The sequence below is a fragment of the Sminthopsis crassicaudata genome, chromosome 3, assembly GCF_048593235.1.
Source record: "Sminthopsis crassicaudata isolate SCR6 chromosome 3, ASM4859323v1, whole genome shotgun sequence".
Taxonomy (NCBI): domain Eukaryota; kingdom Metazoa; phylum Chordata; class Mammalia; order Dasyuromorphia; family Dasyuridae; genus Sminthopsis; species Sminthopsis crassicaudata.
In genome coordinates this window covers 540,137,000-540,159,087 of record NC_133619.1, presented here as the reverse complement: position 1 = coordinate 540,159,087, position 22,088 = coordinate 540,137,000, and the positions used below count along the sequence as shown (strand labels likewise).

The following is a 22,088-nucleotide window of genomic DNA, read 5'->3' as shown; positions in this document are numbered from 1 at the left end:
ATGAGACTGCCTGCCATCTAGGGGAAGGGGTGAAGGGAAGGAGGGAAAATCTGGAATAGATGTGAGTGCAAGGGATAATGTTGTAAAATAATTACCTATGCATATGTTCTGTCAAAAAAAAGTTATAATTATAAAATTAATAAAAAAAAGACGTTTCTTTGCTTGATGGACAACTGCACTGTGCTAAAAAAAGCTATGATAGGCATCCCAAGGCCAATCATACAGAAGTACACAGGAATCTGCTTTTAAGGTTTTGCACTTATAAAACATTATCACTTAAAAAAAAATAAACCTGCACCTTAACTCTGTGTGTGTGTGTGTGTGTGTGTGTGTGTGTGTGTGTGTACTCTGTGATCCATAAGAACCCCTTGGCTATTTTGTGAAGACTTTTAAAAGTGTGAGATGCATATCTACTACATGTATGTAGCATGTATACCTGTATATACATCTACACATACATGTATGCATACAACTAAACAAACAATATGAATAAATTGCTAGAGATATAGTTTGAAGGTAACTTTTGCAAATGAGGATGCAGAAAGCTGTTTGTATGGTTCTGAATGTGTTACTATCACTTAAATTTTGATGTTAGCACTTTACATTAGAAGCTGCTTAAGTTAGGGTTTTGTATATCAGTACCATGTGAATCAGTATGAAAAGGGCTGATTGGAAGTGAAAAATGAATGGTGAGGAAGGTTAGTTTCCTAAATTAATGAATTTAGCCATGGCCTGAATTATTTCATATATATCATTGTTAATAATAATGCCTTTACAAAAGCTATGGAACCATATTAATTTGATCTCTACCCAGTTTCACAAATGGATTTAATTAGTTCCATCATTTTTTGAAATTTGATAAGTGGCAAAAAAGAATGATCTATTGCCTGGCTAATCCTCATAGAAAGACTGCTCCTGGGCTGAGTTTCTCTGCTGTGCATCAGATATATTGCAAAATTTTGTTGTTCAGTTGTTTCAGTTGTGTCCATGCCTGAAGCACATCAAATTCAGGGCTTGTATAAGCAGACTTGATCACTAAAGACAGTTACAGATGCAACAGGTGCTTCATATGATTTCCTTTCTGAACTGGAAGAGTACAATATGAGGTGAATTTACTGGGAAATGTGTGATTCACTCTATGTGTCTCTGCAGAAGCAAAATTTACATTGACAGTGACTTTACTGTCCTTGTTTGAAGTCTATTTTCAAGTATTCTCTTTTCTTGCCTCTGCAGACCTTAATCTTTCACAGTATGAAAAGTGCTGTGAGATGAATATAGACTTTATGTCTACTTATTGGAAAGCTAAATTAATACCTAAGGGATTAACCCCTCTGCAGAGGGTGATAATTATTATTATACTCATTATAATAATGTACTCTTTCCACAATAGCTCTTACAAACAGGCTGTCTGTTAAAATTCATCTTCTATGGAGCAAGAAAGTATGACCTGATTTAATTACACAGTTTTTTTTTTCTATTTGAATCCTTCCAAGCTTTTTCTAATTATATGAAAATAGAGTAGGTCAACACTATTTTGCATTGTCCAAGAGAGCCTAAATGGTCAAATGATAATCTACTCATATTATTGGTAGGTAGCAAAATGAGAGAAGGGATAGAAAAAGGGTATACTTTTAATATAAAAAAATCAAGCTTCACAAAATAGAGGTATTTCAGAAGGCAATTACCGGTTTTACTGGTATTATTGGTTTTAAAATGAGGACTTGCTTTGCTTATATTTCTACTTTTGGAATTAGGATCATAGCTTTATTAATTAAGAACTGAAAGGAGCCTCAGATTTTATCTATTCTACTTCATAAATGAGGAAACTGAGATACTGGGAGATGGTGACTTGGCTAGGGTCACTAATGTAGTTCATATGAACTTGAAATTTAATCACAAGTTTTCTGATTTCAGTGGGAGTTCTCTTACAACTATGCTGTGATACTATATTGCTTTCACATTAAAAACAAAATGTACTCCCTGCCTTTAAGGGAGTTACTTGGGAGAAAGTAGCTAAAACTGTGTTCTTTATAAATACTAGAAAAAGAAAAAAAATTAGATAATACCCATATGTAAGTCAAATGAATAAGTATGCATTTAGTCATTATTCTCTAGCATTGTACTAGTCACTTTGAGGTAGGGCACACACACACAGAGACATATACATATATATATATATATATATATATATATATATATATGTATATATATATATATATATATATATATGTAAATATACTTAACACATACATATACATATACATACACACACAAATACATATTATTGGCATAATTCTGGAAATGTGAATTTTATTCAGAATCAGAATATACACATATACACTCATACATAGTAGGCTTAATTCTAGGAATGAACTTTATTCAGAATCATATCATGGCCTAATTTTCAAGATAATAATATCAGCAAATGTTTACATTCCTGGAGAGTCCTTCTGTGAACTATTTTACAAAAAAAATAGGGATAAAAGAAGACTTGGAGAATGAGTTAACATAATGATCAGAAAGACTAGCTGCTGAACGCTGAATATTTCTATGTACTATCCCCAGTTGGATACAAGAATTTAAACAGAACTTAAAAAAAGAAAAACACAGAAAAATCATTTAAGTCAGGTTACAGAAATATTCCACTATAGACACATTGTATTACTCTTTTCCCTCAAAGCATTAAAGGCTCCTATTGAGTATCAGTCTGTGTTTTTTAAATAGGACATAGCTTCATTAAAGGGGCCCAAAAGATGCCATTTAAATCCTGCAGAAATCTTCAGAAAAAAATAAAATAACTAAAGAGGTCACTTTGAAAGCTTTTATATATATTATCCACATCTATCAGAGATCTCACCCCTATTCAAAGAGCCAGCAGGTAATTGGACATTCTTGAATCTAACCTTTATTCCTATAGAAAAGCATGAAACCAAATTACAGCCTAAGAGAATTCCTTCCACCCACAGATGTACACCTCTGGCCAAAATTTCGTTTGAAAAGAAATCAGAAAACACTAAAAATATACAATTTAACTTAATCCCCAAAATTCCCACATCACAAATCAAAATTCTTCTTAATTTTTGAAGGTTGAAAATGCCTAGAAAAACAATTTGTTTCATTTTACAGATTAGGAAATTAAGGAGCAGAAAGATGAGACTTGTTCCAGAATATAAAAATAATGACTTATAGCAAAGGGAGTAAAATCCCAAACTAGAATAACTTTTAGTTCAGTGTAGTAATCACCAAAGTCGAGATTTATTGTCTTGTACAATGCTGAATAAGTTAGAAACAGAAAACTTTAGATACCAAGATGGGAAAATATTTAAACAATTTTTAAGATGTATCCATTTATAGTCTCCCTTATTTTCCTATTTTATAATAGAGAAAAATCCAACTTTAATTTAAGAAACATTTATTATTGTATAATAATGAGTATTATAATAAGAAACAGTGTGACAATAGATATAGGGCTGGCTTCCAAGTCAAGTCCTATTTATGACACATACTGGCTTTGTGATTGTAGTAAGTCACTTAAACTCTCAATATTCCAGACTATTCTTTAAGGCTCAACATTTTACAATTGAAGAACTATTCTGATAGAGGAAATTATTTACCCAAAGTTTGCCAATATCAAAAAACCCCAAAACTTACAGATCTAATCCTTATTTCCTATCCCTTTATACAATAGCAATAAGAGTTAACATTTTACATAAAATTTATAATCGGTTTCATATTCCACTTTATCCTTTCAACAACCTTCTTAGATAGTTACTATCTAAGGGTCTCTAGAGGGTCTCAGGATCAGTCAGACTCAGGAATAATCAAAATTCTTAGTCTTTAGAGGGAGAAGTGAAGGAGTCAGGCAAGCTGCCACGCGGCTTACCAAAGATGAATCCTGGACTCTGAATTCCAGAGTCTCCATCCAACCTCTCTTGTCCTGTTCTTACCTCCAAGTGACTCCAACTTCTCTCCCTCAGCCCTCCAATCCTTGACTATGATTACCTCACCACCAAACATTCAGCAAGTACTGATAATGAGGAGAAGCATCACATCACTATCTCATCTAAAAATATGTATATAGAGCCATTATCTCACATTGATTAGGTAATTAGCCTGCTGTCTGATTCAAGCATACCTTTTTCAGAATTTCAGCCCTCTACATCTCCTGCTTTCTTTTGTTTTAGAACACAGTCATGCCATCCCTGACTTCTCAGAGAGGTGAGAAACCAAAAAGTAGGTGATCATGCCCCCTCACTTCTCAGGAAGGGAGGTGAAAACACTAAATGGAGGTGATCAGGCCCATCCTCCTACTTCTCAGGAAAGGAGGTGAAAGTGCCACACCCTCCCTGACTTCTCAGGAAGAGAGATGAAAAACACCACCAAAGGGAAGTGGGGAGTCAAGCCAGATATTGTTAGCAGGTTTCTGGGCTAAAAGGTCTTACTAGAAAAAGGTATGCACAAGCCCATCAACATGGGAGGTATTACACAAGCACATAGCAACAACACACAGGCTATTAGTGATGACTCTCCCCATGGCCAGTGCAGTGTAACAACATGAATTATATATGCAAGTAGTGATATAACAAACAATATAAATAAACATGGTGGTGTGAAAGATTTCTAGAAGTCCTAGAAGAAGGGTATGTAAACAACAATGACACATACACCTCCTACAGCAACCAAGAGATAGTCCAAAACCAGTCTATTGTCCATTACTTCACATGTCACAGAATCCAATGATCCCCGCAAATTTTTGAAATCCTGTAGCAGTCTTATGTGTGTTAGGGAATCCAATAATTCCTGCAGATTTTGAAATCCTGCAGTAGTCTTATCAATTCTCAGAAAATCCGTTGATTCCTGAGGGTTTCTATGTCCTACAACAATCTTATCATGTCTCAGAGATTCCATGATTCCTGAGGGTTTTGAAGTCCTGCAACAGTCTCATAATTTTTGATGTCCATGAGTTAATTGTCAAAACTGCATGCTCTTTCAGTGGTTGGCACAATCAGCGATGGAACCACCCGATATTTCTTGGGTCTTCTTGTTTTCAAGGGCCTGCTCCATCTCTCTGATGGACAAGGCAAATACGGCTCATTGGCATACATCTGATTCCTTCTCCATCTGTAGAGACACAAGCAAACCCTCTCCCCCAAGCAGTTAACTTCTCTTGTCCCTTCCATTCACCACTTTCTGGGTCTCTCCACATCACCTGGCAATTATCTAAAGATAGTGGAGCTGCTCACACTGGACACTGTCCTTTCAGTGGGTTATAAAACCTATCTGCCGGAGCCAGTGCATCTTTGTCAAAAATCAAGAAGTTAATTGTATAAAGAGCTAAATTTAGAAGTTCTCTAGAGTTACCTGTGTCTCCCCCCACCTTTTTTTTGTTTGTTTGTTTTTGGAGGAATGTCTTGATATCTCTGTTTCTCCTCTCTACTATTGCCTGTCCTTGAGGATTAAAGGTATGGTAGTGGTGTGTGAAATCTTATACTGTGCAGACAAATGTGCAAAGAGTAGAAAATTATTTTGTAATGTAATAATGAGATGATACCATAAAAAAATACTTTTTAATTATACTGCATTGTTACTGATAGTAAAATTAAGCCTTCCTTGTGAGAGACAGACTGGTATTTTTAATATCATTTGTGAGTGGATATTTACCCAATTACTAAGCATGGATTTTTCAATTACCTTTACAATTTTCCAAATAACATATTAAGCATTGAAATAAGTATAGACTTGAAATAAGTAGGAGTCATAGTACCTGCACTTTAGGAGCTTATAATCTAGTTGGGGAATATTACAATGAAAGTAACTGGCATTTTTAATGTTATTTTAAGGTTTGCAAAGTACTTTACATTTATCATCTACTTTGATCCTCATGGCAAGTCTATGAAGTAAGTGCTATTATTATTTATTTCCCTTTAAAAGTGTGTGTGTGTGTGTGAAGTATCCTGAAATCTTTATGGTCAAATCAATATTTGGGAAGAATATTTAATATGCCAGCCATAGTGTTAGGGATGCAAAGAAAGTCAAAAACATTCCCTGCCATCGAGGAACTCAAAGTATAATGGGGAAGACAAAATGGAAACAGATACAAATGTATCCAGGGTAACTGAGATAATCTCAAAGGGAAGGCACTACTATTGGGAGGGAATGGGGAAAGGCTTCTTGAACAAAGTAGTATATAAACTAAGGATTGAATGAGACAAATTGACCTGGGAAGCAAAGATAAGGAAGGAGAACAGTCCAGTTGTGGGAAATAGCCAGTGAAAAGCAAAGACTTGAGATAGGGGATACTATGTGCAAAGAACAGCAAGAAGGTCAGTATTATTGAATCATTTAATACATAAACGTGAGTGAAGTGTAAGGAAATTGGAAAGCTAGGATGGTGTCAAGCCATAAAGGGTTTTGAAAACCAAATAGAGGATTTATATTTGATCATGGAGGACAACCAGGAGCTGTGCAGGCATTTTAGAACGGAAGACCACTGCTGATGCTGACAATGCATTTCACTTATTTGGGGATTGAGGGAAGTCTTCCCCCAAAAGGTTTGCTCTTTCTTCAATTTCCCTTCCTAGTACTTGCCTAATCCAACACTATAATATAATCTAGGATTTTAAATTCATGGGAATTTAAACACTGAAAGACTAGAGCTTAATTGAAGATAGATATAAATGTAAATTTAGGCAAAGAACCCAAGCTCTTCCTACAATCTAGGATTTTTCTAAATGCAAATTAAACATGCTTTTCATAAAATTTATAACTTTTATTAAATATAATCACAGAAGATAAAATTATGTAGTCCTAAATCTTAAAATTAAATGACATAATATACATACACATTTAAATAAAAAAACACACATATACACACATGCACATATGTATATATAAAAATATACATGTCTATATATTCATGCATATAGATATGGTATATGTCATCAATTTAGAGATGATAAACTCATTTGAAGTTGTCAAGACCAAATATGTAAATATAAAAGAGAAGATCCAAGATGGATTTTGGGGAAACACTATGATTAAAGGGGAACATATTGTAGATGAAATCCAACACAGAAGACTAAGGAGAAGGATTTGAACAAATATCACAAATGTGTGGATAAAATACAACCTATGCAGGACAGAGCACTAATACAGATGACATCTGAGGTTCATCCAAATATCCAAATATATAAATACTAATATAAATAAAATTATATTAATATGTAGGCATATAATATGATATATAATTATGTACAGTAAAATGAAATTATGTTGATGTTACTGCTTTCATATTTCTTGACGTTATAACAATACAAGTAGGGCATGTGGAGTTTCTATTAGCTATTCTTTGCTTTCCCTATGTCAGTAACCTTCTTCCTTTCCTGTCATGCATCTTATAATGGCATCCTTTATGCCATTTCTTATGTCTATAAACTACTTGAGATTTTCAAAATAATTGGAAGTCAAGCTTAACAATAAAGAAAAAATCTAAAGAGGCTTATTTCCCCTAAAGCTGCATTGAATTTGTCAAATAGCCAGAAATAACTGACCTCTCAAGTTCCATAATTTCACTAAGCTATGCTACTGCTTATTAGGATCATTTTCTTTTTGGAAATATTGAAAAAGGCAAAATACCTTTGTATGTTCTATTGCCTGCCTTTGAATGCTCTTTGGTGTCTCAAGAGTGACATTAAATGTCATATACATTTGTTCAAGGTACATCTTTTTAGCTGACACTTCCCTAGTGGAGAGACAAGTTACAGTTACGACTTTTTGTTGTGTTTTTTAATTAACATTGCTTGTAATCTTTACATTAGACAGTATTCCAGAACTGTGTTTTAGATTTAAACATATTTTATAAATGTAAAAATATTAAATAAAAATAAGTATATTAAACATTATGATAGATTCTACATTATTTTTATTTTAAAGTGAATATTTCATGCAATCCTTGTAAATATATGACAAAATTGAGGATTCTGAGAAAAAGGTAATAGATGCCTATCTTTTTTTAAAAAGAGTTTTATTCCTCCATAGCATATATGTGTTTTTATTCTTTATAATGATATTTCATTTCAACACTTTTGTGATCATAGTGTTTATTTCTACTATTTCAACAAAAATCAGAATTCTATTGAAAAAAAGATACACATATTTCTCAGGCACAAATTCTAACAGCAGAATTAAAACCTACAGTTTAATATATTTTCAAGACATAAAGGTCACATCGTTTTGGGGTTTTTTTGGCATCTCTTGTAGAGAATTAATTTTTTCACATTTAATTTTAGTATATTAGTGTTCAGAATTATGAAGAAAACATTATCAAATGAAAAGCAATTAGCAAAGTAAGTATTCCTTTAGGAGGAAAAAAAAAACTGACTTTTACAGAAGTGCAATGGAATTTAAAAAAAAAAAACTCCACTTGCCAATTAAATCTATAGTTCACATAAGAAATGTTTCTAAAAAAAAGTTAGAAAACATATCAATTAAATACATGTTGAAGAAAAGAAATATAAGCAACTACCCAAAGGAGGAAAAAAAGTTTGTGTATGGACCTATAGGTCTGTCTCTCTCTCTCTCTCTCTCTCTCTCTCTCTCTCTCTCTCTCTCTCTCTCTCACTCACTTTTTCTCTTTCTCTCTCACTCTCATTTATATGTCTTACTAATGTGAATCCAACAGAAGATACATGGGTGCTCACTCCCATATTTAAATGGAGAATGAAGGAAACATGTTGTGAATGTAGTCTCCTGAAATTTGTAATTCAAAATTATAGTAAATCGGCAAGACAAAATCAAATGAAACAGTGAAAATTAGTTACATAAGACAAAGCTTCCTGGAAATGTTTGAATAGGAAGATAAATAGTGAACAAAGGACTGGAGTTCAAATCTCCCCTCACATATTCATTGTTGATTTTACCCTGGGGGAAGCAAGTCATTTCTTGTCTCTCAATCTCAATTTCCTCATTGAAAAATCAGGATAATAATCACACTTACCTGATAGAATTCTTGTGAGGATCAAGTAAAATAACATATATAAAGCATTTTGAAAAACTTTAAACACTATATTAAGATTAGTCACATAATTATTGCTATTACACACATGATGTTATTTGCAAATTTTAATTCAAACTAAGTTTTAAGGATTACAGACTTGAGCATCTTCAGGTTTATGAGTTGAATTTCTGATTATTTTTCATTTTATTATAAAACTTTTCAACAGAAACATTTCATGTAATTTCCATATCCTTAGTGGTAGATTTTAGTGCTGATGGCTCAACTCTTGCAAAATCTCACTAAATCTTTCCTTCTTTAATTCATCTTCACCTTTTCCATTTAATCCAATGAGTACTGTGGCTAAGAAGAATAAATATGGGCTGCTTTATAAAAGTTCAGAGGAAATTATCATAATATGTCAAAGAAGAAAATGACTCGAGGGATCATTTAGGTCAGATTTGGCATTTAACAGAAAAGCATACTGAGTCTCTGAGAGATTATGTGACTTGGCAAAGATGATAAAGTTTGTGAATGTTTCAAATAGGACTCGAGTTCTGGTGCCAAACTCTCAGAGAATCATCTTTTCCATTAAGCCATATAATCATTTCAGTAGAATTAGAATAGCTTGTTTTAGAAGTCTGCCCCCTTTCACCAGGAGTAGAAATTTAACATTTCTAGGAATGTTCCATTCTTCAGAGACTATTATGTGTGATATTCAGAATGAAATTTTTAAAATGAACCAAAAAATAATAACACCTGTTAGCAAGATCATAAAGAACATGATGAGAATAATCTCATCTCCCTTTTATAAAGACATTTTGTTTTCATCTGATACAACTAGTTTGTGATTCTGGGAAGTCATTTAGGCAAATTTCTAAGACTCTAAGTTGAAGAGAAAGTGCTCACTTGCATGAATAGAGGGTGTTTTCTTGTCCTTCTGCTCCTTCTGTTGATGAAATAATAGGTTAAATCCTAATCTCCCATATCTTATTACACATTTTAGATTCTTTTTAGAGAATCAAAATGGTGTTTGTATTCTACCTTGCTAATGATATATATCAATACTTCAAAATGTCAGTCATTTCCTAATTGTAGTTGTTTTCTCAACTAACGCAGAGATAATTACTTTGTGCTACTTTTGTGTAAGTTTTGGTTTCAAAAAATCACCTCATGGAGTAGCCAGTCTTTTGGTGATGAGCTGCTCTAAACTTGACAAGACTGATTTTCAGGAAACTGACTTTACTAAACCTTTTCCAGCGTGGTAGAGATAGAGTCCATGCTTCACTGGTCAAAATCAAAGTCATCTCCACAAACTGGAATGAGGTTTTAGTGTAGAATTTGAATGGAAATCATAGATTAATTGTAATAATAATTCATTTTTATCCAAATTTTATGATAATATTTTATCCACAAAGTAAAGGAAATGATGAAGTCTAAATGTGCTCTGGACACTCTCACTTAAGAGTACTTCTCGTCCTTATTAAATGGTAATATGAGTAAACTTCACAATACACAATATACACAATAAAGTATAAACTTTAACCTTTAAAACTTTAAAAATAAGACATGGATTTCTTCTGACCAGAATGAAATTAATATATGTGGCTTTAACATAGGATCGAAAGGAGCTTCAATTCATATTTCTTTGTGGTGAAAACCTTCCACATCAAGTCCAAAAATGTAATGCAGACGTTTTTCTGTACCGACTTCAGGAAAACATACATGTTCTTGAATTGTTTAGTGTCATGAAAACCCAGGATTGCTATTAAATATTATCTTTTCATTTTCTCAAAATATTGCTTCTCTGTCTCTTCTATAGTATTTTATATATTTATCTGTCAATCAATCAAAAGATAAAAGATATTTATTCCAGAGCTACTGTATGACAGCAACAGTACTAGGCTCCAAGAATGCAAAGAAAAAGGGGAAACAGTCCTTTCCTTTAAAAAACTTACATTTTATTGGGGGAAATAATATATATATATATATATATTACTTCCCCCAATAAAATGTAAGTTTATATATATATATATATATATATATATATATATATATATATATATGTATAAGCATAGATGAAATAAATATAAGATAAATTAAAGTTAATATGGAAAGGGTAGAAGCACTAGCAATTGAGTGAGATAGCTAGAATGTGAAAGACATTCTTGGCCTTATTTATGCCATGGATCTTTTTATCAATCTGGTGAAGCCTATCTGCCATTCTTAGAACAATGTTTTTAAACAGAGGAATTTAGATGGACCATTGGATAGAACGCTGGTCCATGATCAGAAACTCCTGAATTTCATCCAGCCTGACACTTACTAGATTTGAGAGGCTTGGTGAGTCAATTAGCCTCTGTCTGTTTTCATTTCTTCATCTATAAAACGGGAACAATAACAGCAGCTACCTCCCAGAGTTGTGATGATAAAAAGACATATTTGTAAATCATTTTGCAAATATTAAAATGTTGTATAAATGATACTATTATTAAAATATTTAATTAAATATATAAGATTAAAAATAAAATTAGTTAAATTGTTATGTAGTTATCAATATGTTTTTGGTTCAAAAATCAAACAAAAATAGTTCAAAACCTGAGGTTGAGAATTCCAGATTTTAGAAGATAGAGTTTGTGCTCTGAACTTTGAAGTTAATTATGGATTCAAAGAGATAGAAGAGAGATATGTACTTAAACAGTTTAATAACTGGATCTCAAAATAATTGTATTATTAGCATTTTTACCATCAGTTTTTGAAATCTAAGCAATCAAGAAAACAATAAATCAAGCAGGATTTGGAGTGTTTGTTGATTCCAGAGGTATAGATGCTCACGATGAAAATTTAATAATTGGACAAGCTTCTTCTTCCTTCCAACTGGCTCCAGCACACTTCTGATTCCAGGAATAGGTGACAGCTAATACCAAGGCAGAAGCATTGAAAATGAAATGTCATGTTTCAAAAATAGCAAAGTCAGCTTGGCTGGACTATAGAATGCATGCTATGAATTGATGCAAACAATATCAGAAAGGTAAGTTAATATAAGGTTTTGAGGAATTATAAATGCCAAATAAGAGTTTCTTTATTGAGCCATAGATCTAGACTAGAAGAATGTCAGATGTTATTTAAATAACTGGCCTGCTTGCCCAAGTTCACAAAGGTAGGAAATGTCAGATCCTTTGACTCCAGAGTCAGCACTCTTTCCATTGCACCATGATAAATTCAAACCTTGAGATAAGAGAGAGCCATTTAGCTTATCTAGTAAGAGAGGCAAACTGTGTTTCTAAAAAATCACTTTGGCAGCCATGTGAATAATAGGTTAAAGAACAGAAAGACTTCAAGCAAGAAACCCAAGTCATAAATAGATATGTTGCTTGGTTTCTGCTATTGAGGCTGAATGTGAAAAGCCAGATTGTACTTTCCCCCTGTAAACAATTTGATTTGGTCTGCTTTCTCCACTAAGCCGGCCTATATTCAAACATGATTTATTCAGTCCTTTGATTTCATATATATGAGGAAAATGAAGTCCACAGAGGTGGTCATCATACCCAGTCATATTAGTAGTAATAAAATTAGAGACTGAATGTAGATCCAGTATTCTTTACTTTGTATTCCTCTCAGGGGTTCTCAAACTACAGCCCTGGGCCAGATGTGGCCCACTGAGGACTTTTATGCGGCCCGTCGGGTTATGGCAAATGGGCTGAGGGGCAGAGACAGAGTGTGAGGTTTTGTTTTTACTCTAGTCTGGCCCTCCCACAGTCTGAGGGACAGTGAACTGGCCCCGTATTTAAAAAGTTTGAGGACCACTGGTAAGTCTATATGCTTTCTATGACTAGAACCTGTACTTCTTACTGAAGTGCAGGACCCATACCATCTCCGGTGTGTACCTTAGCCTATGTCTCAAAGTGAATATCTTCATAGTCCTTACACTTAAGAAATTTACTCATATTAATTGAAGAAAGAATAATTACATTATAGTACAGATATTTTCTTGACAATTAAAATAAGAATATATCTTATTTATGTAATGGATACACCTTAGACACATCTGAGCCTTTTTAAATAACTACAAAAGACGAAAACTATAGCCTAGAATGTATTTTCATCCCTTCCTAGATCATTTTAAATGTTAACATGAAATTACTGTAATTTTTAATTGCATATTTCTCTCATTTGTTTCTTTTAATTAATTCATGTTCTACAAACATCCCAAAGTCAATAAATTTATGAAATTTGGGGAATAAGGAAGTAAAATTTATACAGGAAGAAAAGTACAGGATATATTTAGTTCTTTTCATGGATGAGAAAATATCTGAAAAGCCTGATCATCATGGGGAAGGTGTTAAATAGAGTTTTACTAAAGCATATTTTAAAAACCAGTTGGAATCATTATGGAAATAAATACAATTTAAAATGTTATATAGTACTCAACAGATTTTTTAGCTTCCATGATATTTTATTTGAAAGACCATGAGTGGCATTTATAAGTAGTTAAAATGTAATCAGAATCTATTAACACAGAGCGTTTGATATGAGTATCATGAAATGATACCTCTGAAATTGGAAATGAATTATAGTTAATCTCAACCCTGAGATTAAGCCTCAATTTTAAGATTTTAACCTAGCATATGAAACTAATATAATATCAAGGTTTCCAAAGTTCTATAAATTAAAGTTTTTAATATTTTAAGAAAACAGAAACCTTTTTACATTGGAAAAAACCCTCTGGTTCTTATTTCTCTAAGAATATATATCAAATTTGCAACAAATTATCAGAATCTTAACTTTCATTCAAATTTCATTCCTCATTCCCAATGTAAAATCTATAATGCCCAATTGGACATGATATATCCAAATCAATTTAGAATCTTACAAATAAGATTGATATGGCCTTTCTTTTTTTTTTATTTTTGACCTCTTAAAGTTATATAAGTAACAATAGAATTCCTCAGTCTAATACTATGAACACTTTAGTCATTTTCTTCACACAATGCCAAATAACTTTATAGAATGCTTAGACCAATTTACATTTCCAAGACTGTGTATTAACTTACTCATCTCTCTACAACTTTGTCCTCAACATTAGCAGTTCTGGTTTGGTGTCATCTTTGCCAATTTGCTAGGTTTATTTAATATAGTCCAATAAATCAATATTTATTCAACACCTTCTATGTGTTAGGCACTGTGCTATTCCCTAGGTAAGCAGAGGACACAAAAGCCAGTCCCTATACTTACAGTGCTGACATTAGAAAAGAAAACATGCAAACAAATTTAAACAAATATTTTTTAACAAGATAAATAGGTTTAATTAACAGAAGAGTTGAGAAATATAGAGGATGCTAGGAAAGTCAGTGGAGAGATTTGGGGATGGAGAGCATTCTAGGCATGGGGGACAACCAGAGAAAACTTTAAAGGATAATGAATTAAGTAGATTAGTTCATATACACCATATTTTTAAATGTTTTATTTCCATCCAATTATATGTAAATGTAATTTTTAACATTTGTTTTTTGTTGGTTTTGATTTATAAATTCTAACTTACCCATCCTTCCCTCCTCTTCCCCTAAGATGGTAAGAAAGCTGATATAGGTTATTCATGTACTATCATGTAAAACATTTCATTATTAGTCATTTTGAGGACGAAAACTTAAACAACAACAAGAACAAAAGAAAGAAATGGAAACTACTATTTAATTCTCTATTTAGATGTTTTACTGTTTGCTTAACCCAGAGATCCAAGGTTTTAGAATAAACAAATTCATTATTTGACAAAGACATGGGAAAACTAGAAAATAGTATGACAGAAACTGGCTATTTAGATAGATATTTCATACCATATACCAAGAAAAGGTTTTATATGATTTAGACATGGTGATACCATAGTGGTCCCATAAGCAAATTAAGAAAGGATGGAATGATTTACCTGCCAGGTCTATGGAAAATAGAAAAATTTAAGACCAAAAAAGACATAGGGAATTATAAAATGTAAAAAAAACAAAAAACAATGCAATCAATAGTTGAAGGAAAGCAGAAAACTGTGAAAAAAGTTCATATCAAATATCTCTAATAAATGCCTCATTTTTCAAATATATGGAGAATTGAGTTAAATTTCTAAGAATACAAGTCATTCATACAAGGTTATGAACAGTTTTCAGATAAAGAAATAAAAGCTTTCTATAATCATAAAAATACTTACATCACTATTGATTAGAGAAGTGAAAATAAAAACAAATCTGATACTCATCAGATTGACTAATGTATCATTAAAAGAAATGTTAAATATTGTTTGGGATATGGGAAAACTGGGAAACTAGAACACTTTTGCTGAAGTTGTAAATTAATCCTACCATTCTGGAGAACAATTTGGAACTACACCCAAAAGAATATAAAAATCATATCTTTTGACCCAGAATTACATGAAAAACCAAAAAGATTTACTTATACAAAATACTTATAGCTGTTCTTTCTGTGGCAAAGAAATGGAAATTGAGAGGACAAACACCAATTGGAGAATGGCTGAACAAGTTATAATATATGATTGTGACAGAATAGAATAGTATTCCATTATAAGAAATGATGAGCACACTGATTCCAGAAAATCCTACACAAAGTTGCATAAATTGATACAAAGTGAAGTGAGCAGAATGACAATATTGTACATAGTAAAAGCAGCACTGTACAGTGAACAATTGACTTAGCTATTGTCAGCAATATAGTGATATGACAATCATAAAGAATTTGATTAAAAATGTTGTCTCTTCCTTTTTTTCTCTCTTGCTCACATACATTTAAAATCAGTTAATGTTCCATGGTTTAATTAAGTATTTAATATGTGCCAACTATATATTAGGCATTATGTATGCTTCAGATACAAAGGAATAAAAGGAAAATTATAAATAATACTTGGCTTCAGAAATTTATGCTTGACTGTGGAAAACCATATCAGCACATAAAATAAATATAATATTTATGGAGTAAATGCCAAGAAATTTTGACAGGAGAAATAGTACTTGTTTGGGATATTAAAAAAGACTGTGGGAAATAGCAGTTAAATTGAGCTCTAAAGAAGATAAAGATTTTATGAAGAGGGGGATAAGAAAAATAATGTAGACAAGGCATAGAGAATAGCCTGGTAAAGTAGACATTCACTATAGCTGGAAGACAGTGGGTGATAATAAGTCACATGCATCATAACCCTGTTAGGCTAGAGTAAATATCAACCAAAACAGTTTCAATATTACATGTAGAACACATTTCAAAATATCTTCCTTGTGTTACATGTGATAAGTACTATAAACATATTTTTTTTTTCATGTATATAAATAAATAAATATATATAATAGGGTTTTAAAAGCCAAGCCAATGACCTCAAACCTTATAAAGGGAAGTTGTTTTAGGGAGAAGAATTTGAACTTTTTTATCATATGAAAGAAATTCTCTCTGTGCAATTTAAATGTGAAGCTCCTTTTGTCAGTTTGTGTTATGGTGTAGTTTGATTAAATTGATAACTTAACCATCCCATGAATAGATTCTGCAAGGCTTTAAGATGTTCTTTACCTTTAAATCATCACTAAGTTATTCATATGCTTTTTTTTCTTAGCTATTTGAGTAACTTAGTTCTGTCATGAATAGTTCAGTTCTTAGAAAGGGCATAACATACGTGAAACATTAATTTAGCATTTGAATGATAGAGCTAATGCAACAAGTTTAGGAAATGGCAAGATGTCACATGAAGTCAATAAGAGAAAACTGCCTTTTTTCCCCTACAGAGAAACCAAGTAATTGTTCTTCAGAACACTGGAGGAGAGTCCAATTTTTAAACATTTAGAGGAAGTCAGAAAAGCTTGAAGGGCTTCTCTCTAGGGGCACCTTGGAGGAATTCATGTTCCTAAAATAAGAAACATTTATCATGACTCTAAGTGCAGGGGGTGGGTTTCATGCAATTGTCAAGCATACTGAACACCAATGAACTTTGCTGGCACTAATAGCCACTATATTGCCATTTGTCAGTATTGGTCCCTCTAAAGGCTATTTTTTCCATGGGGAGGAAATGAGCAAAATAAATGCTTAAAGACATAGTAATATATTGTAGAGTTGTGGATTTCTAAGAGAGAAATATACTGAAATAAAACTGATTCTGATTCTGTAGTTTAAGATAGAAGGTAAATTGGGTATCATAAGGTTAATTAGTTGAAGATGTTTTTAGACTGAAATTCATTTAAAATCTGAAACTCTTTCTACCCCATAAGCAAAGATTCTATAATATAGTATTGGCTTGTTGTTTTTTTTTTTTTTTGTCTGAGGTGAATCAAATTTCCAGAGATGGGTGAATCTGGAGACTAATTTATCTTCAAAGGCATTTAACAGTTTAAGATAAAATAAGCAATGGTGTTTTCATGGGAACTGAAAAGAAGTAATGACATATCATTTTGCTCCCTGTTCACTCTCATTTGAGTCAGCCCTGCTTTTCAAGTCTAGCCAAAATGACAATAGTTAACTCCTTTAGATTGAAAATCTTAAGTTTTACAATGTCACAATCATGGTTTTTTTGGTCAGATTTCAAACTCATCATGTTATACTTCCCACTAAGCTTAAACCTATTAAACACTGAAAGAACCTGACATATCAATTGTCAGAATAATATATTTTCTTGTTTCTTTGAGATATTCTTAAATTCTGGTCCTTCTAGTGTTTGATGATGATTTTCCTTTTAGGGAATTGTAATGATCCTATAAAATCCTGAAGTCACTCTCTGTTGTCTTCTGCATATATTATTCTTAGCTTTGCTCCTCTTATTTCATTCAAAAATTACATAATTGAGGAAGGGGAAAAGTAATTCACAAGAGAATATGAAAAAATAATACAAAACATCTTGCTGTTCTTTGTTGTGCACTTCAGTAGATAATTGTATTTATGTCTATGTCACTGAAAGTGTAAAAAATAAAATGATAGATGTACTATTTGCCTTGCCCTTGAGGGGTTTGTAATCTGAGAGGCTGGGATGAGATATGCAAAAAGAACCATCCAGTTTGCTATATGGATAAATGATAAAAGACAGCACATAATCAATGTCTCAAATTTTGCAAAGTCATAATGAAAGTAATAAAGGATCATAAGTTTTGAGTCAAGGGTAAGATAACATGACTTGAAGATTACAGAAGATTTATTTTTAGTTACTGAGAAGAATCTGAAACAGATGTGAAATGAAAAATAAATAGGAGTAGCTAAGTGGATAGGGCAACAACCCTGAAGTCAGGAGGACCTGAGTTCAAATTCTGGTCTCAGACACTTAATGCTTCCTAGCTGTATGACCCTGGGCAAGTACATAACCCCAACTGCCTCAGCAAAAAGCAAAAAAAAAGAAAAAAAGAAAAAGGAGTAAATGGAGTTTTGTGAGGAGGTGATGTTGAAAGGGTAGAATGAAATTGCAAAGATGGAAAATGTATGACCATATTCAGGAAACATTCAGAATAGATAAGTTCCTTGAAAATTGTATTCTTTTCTTTTTATATACCTTGAATCTAGCAGAATATCTTCACCATGTCAAACAATTAATGAATGTTTGTTGAATAGAACAGACAGGACTCCAATTTACAAAGTACAAAGCTGTGTTAGTAGTGGTAGTGAGGATTAGCTATGGTAAAGATTATTGTCAATAGAAGTTAATGTAAGATATCAGCTTTGAAAAAAGATTGAGATTCTAAATGAAGATGGAGGACATCCCAGATATATACAATATTTTATACAAAAGCATGAAAATAGGGTCTAAATGCTGTGTACGAGACATAACATAATACAGAATGTATGAAACAGTACAATATGCCATCACCCTAGAAAGATGGGTTGGAGATAGATTGTGAAGAGCTTTAAATTTAGGCTTATTTTGTTAGATATCTTCAATGGCAGTAAGGAGCCACTGTAATTTTATGAGAAAAGGAATTACATGATTAGAAGTATGCTTTAGAAATATCACTTTGTCAGCTCTATGGAGGATGGAAGGCCTAAAACATATCTTACACATTGTTTAATCCAACTGATTTACCTTGCCCATGAAGAAAACTGGAACTCAGAGAGTTTATTTTAGTGATTCAACATCAATCATTCAGGCAGCAATTAATAGAACCAACTTTTGAAACAGAATTTTTTCTGATTGTAAATCTAGTTTATATACTTTTAATCCTTGAAATAGATGATTTCATCAGTGTAAGCTCTCTTGTTTTTTTTTTTTTTCTTTTTTTTTCTTCTTACTTGTCCATTTTATTTCTTTTCTTATTTTTTTCCCTTGGAGCTCATTTGTAGGGACTGGCATGGGGCATCCTGGAGAGGATTATGTTGAAGATTCAGTGGGGCCTGGGATTAATTGACAGATCAAAGCCCTGGAGGAGGTACAAAAGTATGAGATCAATAGCATAGGAGAATTATAAAAAAGAAAAATAAATTTCATCTTCAAAGATGAAAGCAATGAAATAGAAAAATATAGGTCAGGATACAAAGTCATTTTAAGCAAGATAAGAAATAAGTTGAATGAGCTCACATAATGTGGTCTGTATCTCAACAAATTAGGAGATGAATTCTCCAGAGAGTATGAAGGGAAGGTTTGGAGACCAGAAGAATGGAATGGATTTGCAGTAATAGTTATTTGGAATGAAATGAGGAGTCAATAAAAATGAATAAAAATATTTCTGAATAGCTGTAAAAGTATAGTGAACTTAGTAAGTAGGCTTTCTTAAATTGATTTGATTTTCCCACTTTTCTTGATTGCTAAAGGTATTAATATTGGGGGAGGGGCATAGAGTGTAGGGCAAGGACTCATTTTACATTAAACATAAAGATAAGTTTGTTTTAAGATTTTCAGTGTACCCCAAAAGTTAATCAGTGACAAAATAAAGTGCCCTGAAACTAGATTTGAAAACCCTTGAATTAATTCCTGTCCTGTTCCCTTGATCATGTCACTTTGCTCTTATGCCACTCCCTAGTATATCACTTTCCCTAATATCTTATTAACATGCTCAAGGTTATTTTCTTTCTGAAGGTGAGCCTTCAAATATATCTTCCTCTCTCTATATCCTGTAAGACCATTTTCTGCTGGAGTTATATATATATATATATATATATATAAAATCTTCACAATATAGGAATGGCAGTGGGTTGCCTATGGTTATGACAGTAGAAAGATTTGCAAGCTAGAAATGTTTTGAGAATGTACCCAATGACACACTATATATATGGTATTCCAGAGCCAGACTCCTTAAATCCAAAGTGGCTCAACATTATAGAGTTAATCACCAGCTGATGAGTTTTCATTATTATTGCTATTTGCTTGTTCATTTGTTGTTAGGGGTTACATCAAATTGCTGATTTAGAGTTAAGGAGGAAATTATGATTTATATCAGTAGAAGGAATATGCACAAGGAAGAAATCATGCATCCTGGGATAATGAATAACACAATATGCATCTATATGGCTAAACTCCAATTGAGGAAAAAAATAAATAAAAGACCAATATACCTAGTTCTAGGCTGTTTTCTTATAACTGTATCATCCTCATCAGCCACTTCAAGGAAAGACATGGAGCCTTACTGTTTACTCACAGCATGGGAAAAGGTTTCCAGATGATTCATTTTCTGTTGTGTTGATGACTCTTATGTAGACAATTGAAAATACCAGATGGGGGGAATTGCCCTAGCTTCAGATTTGAAAGTGAAAACTCCCTGAGGTCATTTCTAGCTCTCACAGGTTGTTTCAGAACTCAGTGGAAAACTAGGAAGGAAGGAAAGTAGGGGAATATTGCCTCTGGAGAGGGAATGAATATGAGAGAGAGAGAGAGAGAGAGAGAGAGAGAGAGAGAGAGAGAGAGAGAGAGAGAGAGAGAGAGAGAGAGAGAGAGAGAGATCTAATTGAGAGAAAAAAGGCATTGTCCAAAAATTATGATGGTCTGATATGTTAATTTTATTGAAATGTAAAAATCCATCTAATATATATCACAGATCTCTTTGAGATATAGTGTAGTTGGTTAAGGAAGAAAGTGCTTGATTCAGGGTCAAAGTACCTGAGTTTGAGTCCATTTCTGGAATTTAATACTTGTGTGACCTTGGTCAAATTATATAGCCCTTTGGCCCTCAGTTTTGTCATCTGAAAAATGAGGACATTGAATCGTTTGTACTTTCTTTTTGAAAAGGACAAATATCATTATAGGTGATGTCTTGACTTACAAGTAAGTTGTATATAAGGGAGACAGAGTTACATTAACTTATCAGTCTCACTTTCTCTTCGGCCTTATTGAAGTACAATGTCAGGATAAAGGTCAAGACAACTGAGAATGGCCCAGAATTCAGTGGATAACTTTGGCCTTTGATAACTGACCAAATTCTAAGTTTTTCAAAGCATCTTTCATGGCTTTTGGAATAAAATAGCCATTGGATTGGAGAGCCTCTGAAGCCCCTTAAATTTCTAATTCATCAATAAATCAGTTAATTAGCAGCTTATAAATTCCTACCACCTGTTAAGCTCAGTGATAGATTTGGGGAATATATTCATGGAGTATAAAACAATCTGTACTATCAAAAAGTTTATGTTCTATCAAAAGTAAAAAAAAAAAAACACATGTACTTAATACAAGTACTGAGATATAAAATAAAATCTAGACAGATGTGATTTTTATTACATAAAGAAATTCCTGGTGTGGAAATTCCTACAAATAAAGGTTTGAACCTTTTCTTCAACAAGTCTTACAAAGTTGTCTAGAGCACTGTGTATTTGGTTGATTTGTTCATGATCATATAGCTAGATGTCATAGGTAAAACAGGCCCAAATCTTGCTGTTTCTAAGGCCAGTTCTCTGACTACTATGTTATACTGCCTTCCCTTTATAATTATATACATAAAATATATGCAGTATCAGCCATGTATGCATACACATCTACCTGTATCTGTTTATATGTACATATAATATATGTATATATACATATATATATATATATATATATATATATATATATATATATATATATATGTATATTCATCTCTATCATCTAACTATATGGGAGATAGTTATAAAGTGGAGAAATCTCTAAACTTGAATCAATCTTATGAAGTTT

The 22,088-nt window shown here is 32.5% G+C and overlaps 1 protein-coding gene across 4 annotated transcripts in view; it reads left to right on the top strand.

Annotated features, from left to right (window-relative positions):
* Positions 1 to 22,088, top strand: part of CNTN5 (contactin 5) — a 1,627,773-nt gene that overhangs the window by 287,700 nt on the left and 1,317,985 nt on the right. The window contains exon 3 of one of the 4 annotated variants that reach the window (XM_074304445.1): positions 5,841 to 5,897. The exons of the other annotated variants lie outside the window; for them this stretch is intronic. The gene's annotated coding sequence lies outside the window, so the exon portion shown is untranslated. The remainder of the gene's footprint in view (positions 1 to 5,840; positions 5,898 to 22,088) is intronic. 4 annotated transcript variants of the gene reach the window in all.